Source organism: Sus scrofa, chromosome 8 (assembly GCF_054392235.1).
Source record: "Sus scrofa isolate SSC_HxYL_T2T_F1_AM1 chromosome 8, Sscrofa_HxYL_maternal_Yorkshire_Landrace_v2.0, whole genome shotgun sequence".
In the NCBI taxonomy this organism is placed as follows: Eukaryota; Metazoa; Chordata; class Mammalia; order Artiodactyla; family Suidae; genus Sus; species Sus scrofa.
This window is the reverse complement of record NC_139390.1, coordinates 94,880,307-94,894,288: the sequence shown is the minus strand read 5'-3', so window position 1 is coordinate 94,894,288 and position 13,982 is coordinate 94,880,307. Positions and strand designations below refer to the sequence as shown.

General features: G+C 36.9%; 1 protein-coding gene across 3 annotated transcripts in view; it reads right to left on the bottom strand.

Annotated features, from left to right (window-relative positions):
* Positions 1-13,982, bottom strand: part of SLC7A11 (solute carrier family 7 member 11) — a 376,273-nt gene that overhangs the window by 245,749 nt on the left and 116,542 nt on the right. Inside the window, exon 1 of one of the 3 annotated variants that reach the window (XM_084972875.1) lies at positions 8,841-8,903. The exons of the other annotated variants lie outside the window; for them this stretch is intronic. The gene's annotated coding sequence lies outside the window, so the exon portion shown is untranslated. Of the gene's footprint in view, positions 1-8,840; positions 8,904-13,982 lie in introns of those variants that run through there. 3 annotated transcript variants of the gene reach the window in all.

The following is a 13,982-nucleotide window of genomic DNA, read 5'->3' as shown; positions in this document are numbered from 1 at the left end:
GAAGGAAACAGATTTGAAAGTTTAAAATATGGCTTATGTTACTGACTGAAGAAAGAAGTAAGGGTCAAGACCAGCAGGCAGAAGAGCCAACTACCACACCTCAGTGCTCTCCACATCAATAGCCTGGCTTACTTTGATATGAGGGCAAATTGTAACCCCTCCCCCTCTAAGAACTGCTTTGTGGTCCACAGGGAGGAAGGCCTCATGCCATTCAAATGGCTCTTGTACTTACAAGTTAACAAACTTCAAAATGCCATTTGAAAGAGAAATTAATACAACATATCAAAAAGAGGTCACACTACTGTTTGAAGATCTATAAAGGAGTCATGATCTTTGTTCAAGGGAGCAAAAAAATTAAGGAAATGTTCCTTAGTGCTGCTCTGAACTGAATGTGTGCTATGAAGTTCTTCTGATTATGGAAGCTGCTTTTTTATTCAGAAATAAAATAAAATGCTCTTGATATGCAAATGCTAAGAATATCCTTTGCTATCAGACAATATCTAAAAGCAAACTCTGCAAAGTGTTCCAGAACTGTTTATTTAAGGACATTCTGGTCAAATGTTAAGGTGGAACCTATAGGCAAGTATTTACCCAGATTATCTGAAAGGGGATTTTCATTGATTCTATTGTCTAGCTCTATATCATTGATTTCTATTATCTAACTTTATTTTTTATGACATCAACTTCTTGCTCTAAGAGGTCAATAATAATATATTCATAAAAGAATCCAAAATTTTCTAATAGTTAATAACTCTGCAAAAAACTGTAATAAACTATCCTTAGTATACAGATAAACACACAAATTGTATTCTCCAGATTATATCAAGCAAGACAGTAAAAATGACCGAGTAACAAACATGAAAAGACTTCTTGTCTTAGACAAAGAGCAAAAGTAGCTGGAAATTTGAGTTGTAAAATCTTCTTCTATTAGGTCAAGAGGTTGCCAAGTTCTTTCCCTTAAATTCACCACATGATTATAATCATTTTGGTACTATATTCGAGTGAAAACTATTGCTTCTCTTGGTGTCCCTGTCAGCTCAGCTAAATCCAAGAACTCTGGCCTGCAGTGATATATTCTATCCTGAAGTCATAGCTTCTCTCCAACTCAGCCTGAGTTCCGAGCTTCAACTCTGTTACTAGGCAACAATGCCATAGGGCCACGGATGCTGGTTTCATAAAGATACATCTCTTCTATTCAAAACACTTTCTATAGTAGTCTCTGCTCCCTCGGATCTCAAACAGACTTTGGAGACTGTTCCAGAAGATAGAGTGATGAACAAAGCTTATATAAGACAACTACTAATCCTCCAGGGCCATGCCCTCAACCCATATCCCAATCTTTGTCAGAAGGAAACCCTAAAACTAAAGAACTTATTCAAAGCTGGCTCCAATTCTGTCATGGAGAGAAAAAACACAAGCTAGCAGACATTAAAATTTAGTGTAGCTGGTTCTTTTGTCAAGACACTGGCCTCAAGCAGAGGCTGAAAGAGCTCATTGCTTGTCAAGCATCCTGTACCCAAAGCTCCTAAGAGGAGACTGATGCTCATCTGCTGAAGCCTGGGGTGGTTAAAAGGCCATTCTCTGAAAACAGACAATTTAGATTTGAATCCCAAGTCCCTTATTCTTTGAACACGTTTTTAACCTCTTTTGGCTGGAATAAGTGCCTGAGGTGCCAGAGAATCTCCTCTGAAGATCTTTAAAAATAGCTATTTTAAAAGAATAGAAATAATTGTCTAAAGCAAGCTAGAAGACAAAAGAATGAATGACCATTGAGCCTTAAATGATAATTTGGAATAAGCCTTGGATATCACACAGCCTCATGACATACTCAATGGTTTATTTTTATCAGGTATCTGTGAATCAAAGCACTTACAAATTTATTATTTACTGGGAAGATTCACTTCATTTTTTAAAATAATAACCCCATACCTTTAAATACTTAAGTTTAGAACATTGCCCCTGTAAATTTTTTCATTTTTTTAATTTTTTTGCCACATATTTTTGAGCTATAAAATTCTCCATGAAACTATTACTACTAGTAATGAAAACATGCAGAATTGTAAAACATGTTTCACGCATGATTATTGTTTTTCTATCTTTTTCCACTAATGTAATTTATTTTCTCAATGTAACAGCATGGATATCACAATAGTCACAGCAGGACTAGTGTTTAGCCACCTTTGGGGTGGAGGGAATTTGGGAGGCTGAGTAGGAATAGGAGATGAAACAACAGGATAATATATCTGAAACCATGTAGACAGTGACATGATAACTGATCTGGCTCATACAGGTATCAAAATTATCAGATCATTGGTGATATCAAATGTACAGTGAATCAAATTCTATATGAACCAGCCTATTCATAATGCTTGGAGCTTTCATTTGAATGGAAGGTCACCATAACTTCTTTTGGCTCCTGATTGATTAGGTTCCTGGTGGCTAATGTCATTTCTGCTGTGAATACTGCTGAACTCAATACACCCCAAGACTTGAACCCCAGAACCAAAGTGTGCTTTCAGACTATCCAAAAGACTCCAAGTAAAATCTAGGTGAACTCCTACAATCAGCTGCTGAAAGATTAGACATAGCAGCAAAAATTCCCCCAAGGATCTGAGGTACACTGATAAGACTGAAACAAGCCACACATTGCCAAGTTCAAGGTCCGTCCCAGACAATAGCTAATCAATAGTGATCAGGCTTCTCCAGAATAAGTCAGAGAAGAAAAGGAGCTAAGAAATGTAATTTCTGCCACTAATGAGCTGTGTGGCACTGGGAACGCCACTTAGTGTTTCCTGGCCTTGGTTTCTTCTGCTGCAGACTGGGCAAGATAATATGTGGTTCCATCCAAAGTATTGCTCTGCTCAGTTAACAGGATCATGGCCATTTACTGGAAAGTTTTAAAGTCCATGGGAGGCCAGAATATAAAGTTTTATAACTTCAACCACTTTTATATTTTAAGCATCATTATATTAGAGGGAAAATAGTCCCAAATGTTTTTAAACTAATTCTTCTTAGCAACTTTAAAACAGTCTTTAAATTATTCAAATTAAGCAGCAAATGGAGACATCCTAGAGTAGATACACATTTAGTTTTAAATTGCCACCTTTATATTTTACATATCATTGAACTTTCAAATAATACAATTAACAACAGGGCAAAAATATAAGTGAATTGAATTTAAACTGGGAGGCTACAGGGAGAGAAGTTTTTAATCACTAGATGTTCTGTAGCATAACTGAATCAAGTTGTTTATGATAATTTTATTACCTTGGCCCTCTTTTTAACAGAGTTATTATTATATTTTCTCATGATGTATGATATCACACTTTCGAAGCCCTTTCAGTAATTGGAATGCCATGGAACTGGCTTCCAAGGCTCATTAATGTAAAAAATTATCTTAAAAGTTAAATAAGTACATTCATTTCATTTTAGTTTGGAACTTCCAACTATGAAAGATATTTTCTGTATTCCTGACAGTATTTCTAATCAGAGATCACCTCTTTTTTGTTAATGCTACATCTTCATGAGTTTCATTTACATTTGACCCATTTGTAAGAGGAGGGTTTTAACTTTTCACACTAAAAATGTCAATGTGCCCATTTTGCCCCAACTGCAAATTTTATTCCAGAAACACTACAGCGGGGGTTTTAATCTGATTGCTCTTTAGAATCACCTCAGGAATGTTGGCAAAAAAAATCTCTAAATGGGGAGTTCCCTGGTGGCCTAGCAGTTAAGGATCCCATGTTGTCATTGCTATGGCTCAGGTTCAATCCCTGGCTCTGGAACTTTCTCATGCCACAGTTGCAGCCAAAAAAAAAAAAAAATCTCTAACTGGTCCTAGTCCCAGAATATTTAACACGGAAACCCTGGAGGTGGGCAGCAGATGCTGGTGTATTTAAAATATCCACTGGGGATGCCCAGTCAGGACTGGGCATTTATCATATCAGACTCGCATCAGTCTCTACTGTGTTTTGCTGTCAGCATTCCCCTACCTGCCCCTTATCTACCACAAAGCCCTCTATTTTTTCTATCTCTTAACAGTTTTTCAAAATGTTCTTGAAGTAGCAGTTCATTTTGTCTAACATTTTTATAGAGTTGGCAGCATACATATCATCCCATTTCACAGCTGAGAAAGTCTGGGTTGGGCCAAGGGAACACAAACATGAAGGGACAACATGAAGTGATAAAGCCAGAATTAAGATTCAGAGGTTCCCATGTCGGGCTTAGTGCCCTTCCCATGCTCAGAACCCCACTGTCTGCCATTAATTGCTGCTAGTCTGCATACAGAAATGAGTCTTGAGACTATCCAAAGAAAAGGGCCAAAAAGCAGAAGGGCTTCATGCTGTGACACCCACTGATTCCCTGTATTCAGCCCAGGATAATTCCTTTAAGAGTTTTGGCAAAGCCTTCAATGTTGTTTTCGAAATTTTTCTTACTAAAGATGAGTCTACTGAATAAATAATTAATTCACTAGTTTTTAGCCAACAATCAATTAGTTGAAAATTATTAGCCAAAATTACGATCTAGCCTGTTTTTCTGTCACTTTACTCTTCATCCCCTGGGCCCTCTTTCCTAATTAAAAAAAAAAAAATTCTCAACTCTTTTAACACTTTCTTCTCTCTGGCTTCCAGATCTGTAAAGAGAAATGAGAACCCTCCCATTCTGGTAATATATTTTAAATGCATATAATTAAAATATTAAAGGAAAATAAAATATTCAGAGAAAGGTATTTGACTCCAAGATCTGCTGACACAGAATCATGTGAGTGTGACCTGTGTTTTCGACTTTCAGACCTCAATCCAAAATTTCAACTTTCTTTGCTCAACCATAGTTTTATATTCTCTTGTTTCAATAATCCAAATGATTGATTTAACTGCCCATTTCTCTTTTATCTTTTTTTTCCTTTTGGCCACTCCTGTGGAAGTTCCCAAGCCAGGGATCGAACCCATGCCACAGTACTGACCCTAACCATAGCAGTGACAACCACCGCTAGACCACCAGAGAACTCCCCCTCCATTTCTCTTAAGCAGATCATGATAATATATAAAGAATAAAACTGATGAAAAGAGAGCTCTAGGAATTGAAAAATAGACTATATTTTTATTTTCAAAAAAAAGCTAAAGAGTAATTAAAGAAGTCTTGCAGATTGATTCTCATTTATTAGCCAGTAATAAGCTGAAAAACAGATATCTCTGGCTAAGACCAAACAAAGAGAAAAGGGACAAGAATTTCCCTTCAACCACTACATAGTAGTAGTATAGCATGAGAGTATCAACAAAGAACAGAAACCCCAGGTCCAGTCCCAATGCACCACAGCATTGCCTGTTTCCTCATCTATAAAAAGAGGATAATGAAAGTCTCTGCCTCACAGAGTTGTTTTAAGAATTAAGCATGTTAATGTACACAAAATTTCTAACAGCATCTGGCACACAGAGTAAGGGCTATCTACCAAAGTGTTAGCTCATATCATTTTTATAGATTGTTGGCACAGAGTTGTTTTTACCTCTGCCCTCCTCATTCTTGTTCTTGCCATGGTTGCTTCACAACCAGTAACTTTTTTTTTTTTTTGTCTTTTTAGGGCCACAACTATGGCATATGGAGCTTCCCAGCCTAGGGGTCGAATCTGAGCCTGCTTATGCCAGAGCCACAGCAACGCGGGATCCCAGCTACATCTGCAACCTACACCACAACTCACGGCAACGCCAGATCCTTAACCCACTGAGCGAGGCCAGGGATCAACCCTGTATCCTCATGGATACTAGTCAGATTCATTAACCACTGAGCCATGACAGCAACTTTACGACCAGAAGCTTTTGTTCCCCAACTCTGAAACCATTGTCAGAACATGAACTTCTACTAAATTCAGACAGTGAAGACTACACTCGGTTTCCTAAAGTCAGTAAGTGAGAATCCCAAAAGTAAATGATGAAAATGAAAGAGGCAAAGCAAATTCATTTATCTGAATCCTTGGACAGGACATGCAGTGCACTGACCCACCAAAGATAAAGTCTTCCCTGATATGGCCACTTGATTTTAGAACTCCTCAGCTTACCTTAAGTCCGGCTGCCCCACTATCAACACACACACCACACACATGCACTCGAACCCCACACCAACACCACCACACACTTGCCATATACAAACACTGCCAAAAGCTCTAGCAGCAGTAACAGGGAATGGCTTAAAATCTGAGCACACAAGCCTCAGAATTTAGGCAGAATTTTACCATCTCTGCTCTTTTGGATTTCCATACTCAAGCCAATATTAATCAAATACTCCTCAAGGAACATTTCTTCATTTGATGCTCACTTTGAACTGTGTATTTCCCACTTTATAATTCCAGAACACTCTAACCCTAGTAAGGCTTTTTGATATCAAACCCCTGGGCCAGAAGCTTTTGACCATCCTTTAAAAACACAAGAGCACTAGTGGCACAAATATAAAGAAATGATCATAGTAACTAATATATATAAGCACTGTCTTAAGCACTTTACAAACATTACTGAATTTAATCTTCAGAATTAACTCTTTAAGGGCTACCTAATAAATCAAGCAGGTTTTGAACTCAAGATGGCTGGATTGTACAAGCCTGCATTTTTACCCACTAATAATATTTTGTTTTAGAAAGTGCAGTTGGTGGAGAAAAGAACACATCTGTATAAAAGAACAGATCTCTTAAATATGATTTGGGTTATTTAGAATTAACCAACTAAGGGGAGTTCCCGTCGTGGCGCAGTGGTTAACAAATCCGACTAGGAACCATGAGGTTGCGGGTTTGGTCCCTGGCCTTGCTCAGTGGGTCGAGGATCCGGCGTTGCCGTGAGCTGTGGTGTAGGTTGCAGACGCGGCTCGGATCCCGCATTGCTATGGCTCTGGCGTAGGCCAATGGCTACAGCTCCGATTAGACCCCTAGCCTGGGAACCTCCATATGCCGCGGAAGCGGCCCAAGAAATAGCAAAAAAAAAAAGAATTAACCAACTAAGTAGTGAAAACACAATCTCCCACTTCAAACGGAGTGGTACTTCCTACTCATACACATCACCCCTCAAATTCCGTAATATCCTTTTCTCCAAGCAGAATGGCATTCCATCATTTGAAATTCATACCCTTTTTTATTACTTAAAATGAACAAAATAGATTGTTAAGTTTGCAGAATTTAAAACCCAGCAATAGAATTACAGTCCTTATACCTTTACCAATGACCCTGATGCTGCATAAATACCACCAATGAATGAAAACTAATTACAGTTCTTTCCAGCTAAAAAGCAGCAGCTGAATACCACTAATTATGCAATGAAGCTAACAATAATGCTAAAAACATTAGCAATAAATGTATTCACAAGAAAGACAAATAAAGAATAAATGCAGCAAATCAGCTATTGTAGGAAAAAAAAGGCAAATACAAAAATCTTCCTGTAGTACACGATGGATATTTTAAAATGCTTAATTATCATACAATGTTTACTTCTAGCTCATCACAAAGGCAATTTTCATAGCTGTCACATACCCCCAAATGCATCTTTAATACATACTGATGATTTTGAGTTTTGTATTAATGGAGCTATGCCTGAACTTATGTGGCAAAGAGCTAGAGTTAACATTCAGTTATCCAAGAAGCATAGATGAATTTATAAGACCACAGTTATCCAAAAGGATTGGGAAAGACAAACTTGGGTTTTGTTTAGAATTTGGAGAAGTAACTGAAATTCAACTGTGTTAACCTGGCCAAATGCTCTTCCTGGTGGGCTTACAATTGTAGTCAAACTAGATACCACATCAAACAGTAAGGATTCAGTGGGGAGCACCTGCCAATTTTATCCTTGATGTGCTCTGATTCAGAAGCATCTTAGTAGAGAGAGATTCAGAGACAGAGAGACATAGCATATAAATAAAAACCTATGATAGCTGGGTATCTCTTAATAACACCAGAGGCAGCACCACCATTCTTCACGGAGTTGCAGCAGAGTGAGTGTGAGATGAGAAAACAGAATTTGCTCTCACCCCACTTGGCCTATTTTCCCGTGTCATGGGGTGAGCACCTCACTTGCTTCTGTGCAAGTTAAAGAACTTTCAGAGTGATTTAGTACATTTGACTCTATGGGATTTTTGCATTCCATGCTCTCTTTATAATTGTTGTGAGGAAATTATTAACACTGAAGGTGAGTTTTCTATGATAATGTACATTTTATGTCAATGAACTGAGGATTTTAAGTCTTAATAATAGATTGAGCTTGGGTAAGTATTAAGCACTGTAGAAAGCATGTGTGATATTTTAGAGTAAGAGGAGGAGCTAGAAATGCTGAACTACTATTAGAATAAGAGAACCAAATAAGGTTCCAGAATTGACTCTGAAATCAACAAGACTGACAAAATTATTTATAGCTTATTTACTTACAAAATGATCTATGATTCTATTATACATAGCATACGTAGTACTAAATCCCTATTTATCAATAGTATTTCTTTTTTCCTTTTTCTTTTTTTGCTTTTTAGGGCCACATCTGCAGTATATGGAAGTTCCCAGGCTAGGGGTCGAGTTGGAGCTACAGCTACTGGCCTATCCACAGCAATGCAGAATCCAAGCCATGTCTACAACCTACACACCACAGCTCACAGCAACACTGGATCCCCAACCCACCGAGCAAGGATAGGGATGGAACCCACATCCTCATGGATACTAGTAAGATTCATTTCTGCTGTGCCACAATGGGAACTCCCTATCAAAAGCACTCAGGCATAAAATAAATGGAAACCATCCAACTAAAAAAAGAAGATAAACATAGAATAAACTGGAAAACAAGGGTTAAAATGGCAATAAATAATCATCTATCAATACTCACCTTAAATGTCAAAGGAGTGAATGCTCCAATCAAAAGACACAGTGGAAGACTGGATAAAAAAGCAAAAACTTTCAATCTGCTGCCTACAAGAAACTCACCTTCGGGCAAAGGACACAGATAGATTGAAAGTGAGGGGGATGGGAAAAGTTATTTCATGCCAATGAACAAAACAGGAAAGCAGGAGTTGCAATACTCTTATCAGACAAAATAAACTTTAAAATGAAAGCCATAAAGAAAAACAAAGAAGGACACTATTTAATGGTTAAAGGATCCATTCAAGAAGAAGATATTACAATCATCAATATATATGCCCCAATATAGAAGGCTACAACAAATACTAACAGACATAAAAGGAGAAATTGATGGGAATACAATCATAGTAGGAGACTTTAACACCCTACTTGCATTAATGGACAGATCCTCTAGACAGAAAACCAATAAAGCAAACCTAAAAGAAACAATAGAAAAGTTAGACTTAATCAACATTTTCAGGACATTACATCGAAAAAATCAGAATACACATTCTTCTCAAGTGCACATGGAACATTCTCAAGAATTGATCACATATTGGGGCACAAAGCTAACCTCAACAAATTTAAGATTATAAAAATTATTTCAAGTATCTTCTCTGACCACAAAGGCATGAAACTAGAAATCAACCACAGAGAAAGAAATCAGAAAAAAACCCACTACATGGAGACTAAACAACATGCTACTAAAAAAACAATGGGTCAGTGAGGAAATCAAGAAGGAAATTAAAAAATACCTTGAGACAAATGATAATGAAGGCATAACCTCTCAAAATCTATGGGATGCTGCAAAAGCAGTGCTCAGAGGGAAATTCAGAGCAATGCAGGCCTTCCTCAGAAAAGAAGAAAAATCTCAAATTGACAACTTAATGCCTAAATCAATTAGAAAAAAGAACAAACAAAACCTAAAGTCAGCCAAAGGAAGGAAATCGTAAAGATCAAAGAGGAAATCAATAAAATAGAGATTAGAAAAACAAAGAAAAAAATCAACAAAACCAAGAGCTGGTTCTTTGAAAAGGTAAACAAAATGGACAAACCTCTGGCTAGACTCACCAAGAAGAGGACAGAATAAAACCCAAATAAACAAAATAAGAACTGAAAAAGAAGTCACAACTAATACTACAGAAATACAAAAACCCATGAGAGAATACTATGAACAACTATATGCCAACAAATTTGACAACCTAGAAGAAATGGACAACTTTCTAGAGACTTACAGCCTGCCAAAACTGAAATCTATTCAGAAATAGATCAACTGAACAGACAGATCACTAGAAATGAAATTGAATATGTCATAAAAACACTCCCTACAAATAAAAGTCCAGGACCAGATGGCTTCACAGGAGAATCCTACCAAACATACAAAGAAGAACTTAGACCCATCCTCCTTAAACTTTTTCAAAATGTTGAAGAAGGAACACTCCCAAAGACATTCTATGATGCTACTATCACCCTAATTACAAAACCAAAGATACCACCAAAAAAGAAAACCATTGACCAATATCTTTGATGATTTTAGACACAAAAATTCTCAACAAAATTTTAGCCAACCAAATCCAACAACATATAAAAAAGATGTACCATAAGTGGGTGAGATTCATCCCAGGTGCACAAGGATGGTTCAACTTACGCAAATCAATCAAGATCATACACCACATTAACAGAAGAAAAGTAAGAAAACCACATGATCATCTCAATAGATGAAGAAAAAGCATTTGACAAAGTCCAACATCCATTCATGATCAAAACTCTTACCGAAATGGGTAGAGAGGGAACATACCTTAACATAATCAAAGCCATTTATGACAAACCCACAGCAAATATAATACTTAATGGAGAAAAGCTGAAAGCCTTCCCACTGAAATCTGGAACCAGACAAGGATGCCTACTCTCACCACTGTTATTCAATACAGTACTGGAAGTCCTAGCCACAGCGATCAGACCAACAAAAGCAATAAAAGGCATCCAAATAGGAAGAGAAGAGGTAAAACTGTCACAGTATGCAGATGACATGATACTATATATATAAAACCCTAAGGAGTCAACCCAAAAACGACTTGATCTGATCAACAAATTCAGCGAAGTAGCAGAATATAAGATTAACATTCAGAAATCAGTCACCTTTCTGTGTACTAACAATGAAATATTAGAAAAGGGATACAGAGATATAATACCTTTTAAAATTGCATCCCCAAAAAATCAAATACCTGGGAATACACCTGACCAAGGAGGTAAAAGACTTATATGCCAACTATAAGATATTAATCAAGGAAATAAAAGAAAATGGAAAGAAATGGAAAGATAGTCCATGTTCCTGGGTTGGAAAAAATATTGTAAAAATGGCCATACTACCCAAAGCAATCTACAGATTCAATACAATGCCTATCAAATTACCCATGACATTTTTCACAGAACTATAACAAACAATCCAAAAATTCATATGGAACCACAAAAGACCCAGAATTGCCAAAGCAATTCTGAAGAACAAAAACCAAGCAGGAGGCATAGCTCTCCCAGACTTCAAGAATAGCTACAAAGCCTCAGTAACCAAGACAGTATGGTACTGGTACCAAAACAGACATACAGAACAATGGTACGGAATAGACAACCCAGAAATAAACCCAGATACCTATGGTCAATTAGTCTTTGACAAAGGAGCCAAGACCATAAAATGGGGAAAAAAACAGTCTTTTCAGCAAGAATTGCTGGGAAACCTGGACAGCACCATGCAAATCAATGAATTTAGAACACACCTTTACATGATATACAAAAATAAACTCAAAATGGCTGAAAGACTTAAATGTAAGACAAGACACCATCAAACTCCTCAAAGAGAATATAGGCAAAACATTCTCTGACATCAACCTTATGAATATTTTCTTAGGACAGTCTCCCAAAGCAACATAAATAAAAGCAAAAATAAACCAATGGGACATAATCAAACTGACAATATTTTGCACAGCAAAGGAAACCAAAAAGAAAACAAAAAGACCACTTACGGAATGAGAGAAAATACTTTCAAATGATGCAATTGAGAGGGCTTAATCTCTAAAATATACAAACAACGTATACAACTCAACAGCAAAAAAGTCTACAACCCAATGGAAAAACGGGCAAAAGACCTGAATAGACCGTTCTCCAAGGAAGATATGCAGATGGCCAACAAACACATGAAACAATGCTCAACATCCATGATTATTAGAGAAATGCAAATCAAAACTACCACGAGATACCAACTCACACCAGTCAGACTGGCCATCATTAATAAGTCCACAAATAACAATTGCTAGAGGGGGTGTGGAGAAAAGGGAACCCTCTTGCACTGTTGGTGGGAATGTAAGCTGGTACAACCACTATGGAGAACAGTATGGAGGTACCTTAGAAAACTATACATAGAATTACCATATGTCCCAGCAACCCCACTCTTGGGCATATATCTGGAGAAAACTTTCCTTGAAAAAGACACTTTCCCCTGCATATTCACTGCAGCACTATTCACAATAGCCAGGACAATGGAAACAACTCAAATGTCCATCAACAGATGATTGGATTCAGAAGAGGTGGTATGTATACACAATGGAATACTACTCAGCCATAAAAAAGAACAAAATAGTGCCATTTGCAGCAACATGGATGGAACTAGAGATTCTCATCCTGAGTGAAGTAAGTCAGAAAGAGAAAGACAAATACCATATGATATCACTTATATCTGATATCTAATATACAGCACAAATGAACCTTTCCATAGAAAAGAAAATCATGGACTTGGAGAATAGACTTGTGGTTGCCAAGGGGGAGGGGGGGAGGGAGTGGGAGGGATTTGAAACTTGGGCTTAGTGGATGCAAACTATTGCTTTTGGAATGGATTAGTAATGCGATCCTGCTGTGTAGCACTGAGAACCATGTCTAATCACTTATGATAGAGCACAATAATGGAAGAAAAAAGAATGTATACATGTATGTGTGACTGGGTCACTATGCTGTACAGTGGGAAAAAAATTGTATTGGGGAAATAAATTAATAAAAATAAATAATAAAAAAATTTAAAAAATGGTATTTCTGAAACCCCTTGATCATTCCAAGGAATGCAGGGGGAAAGGAAAAAATGTTTTTTGAAAAAGAAAGGAAGCTAGAAATTATCATACCATGTGAAATAAGTCAGACAGAGAAAAACAAATATCATATGATATCACTTATATGTGAAATCTAAAAAAAAATTGTGTAAATGAACTTATTTACAAAACAAAAGTAGACTCACATACATAAAAAAATAAACTTAGGGTTACCAAAGGGGAGAAGTGGGGGTGGGGGATAAATTAGGAGTTTGGGATTAACAAACACATACTACCATATATAAAAATAGATAAACAAGGATTTACTGTATAGCACAGGGAACTATATTCAATATTTCATAATAATCTAATGGAAAAGAATCTGAAAAGAATTCATATATAACTGGAACACAGTTCTGTGCACAAGAAACTAACATAACATGAAGTTGAAAGACACTAACACCAATTCTATGTCAGGGACCAATTAAATAACAGAGAGATCCAAAATTTACTGGACCTTACACAGAGAGGTAGGGGCTCAGAAAAAAAGCAAAATTCTGAGAATAAAATTAGGTGCACAATTAGTACTTATTTTGGATGAAAAAAAGGAAGGACAACAAATTACAAATTTTGAAGAAAATTTAGTTTTTTGAAGAAAAACTAAAGGTCAAAAATTAAATTTTAGAAAAAACTATTTTATTTGCAGAGCAAGAGAGAGCCTAGTAAATCAACACATTCAGCAGGCCCCTCAGAGCTAAAAAGCAAAAGGGGGACTTTGTTCTGTCTTGGAAGGATTCTGATTGGTTAAGGAAAGCATTGTTAAATCCTTCAGAATTGGTGATTGTTACAGGAGATCCAGGACAGTTTCAAAGTGGTGGAGCATCTGGATCCAAGGTCACGGAAGAAAGACTACATATACTTAGGAGCTGGTAAACTCTCCTCTAGCACCACAAATATCTCAAAATCATTAATAAAAATAATAGCACTCGTAGTAAGAAACTGTCATGGTCTATGTTTTTTTGGCTGCATACCCTTGATTGCCTTCTCATACGTCAATTTTG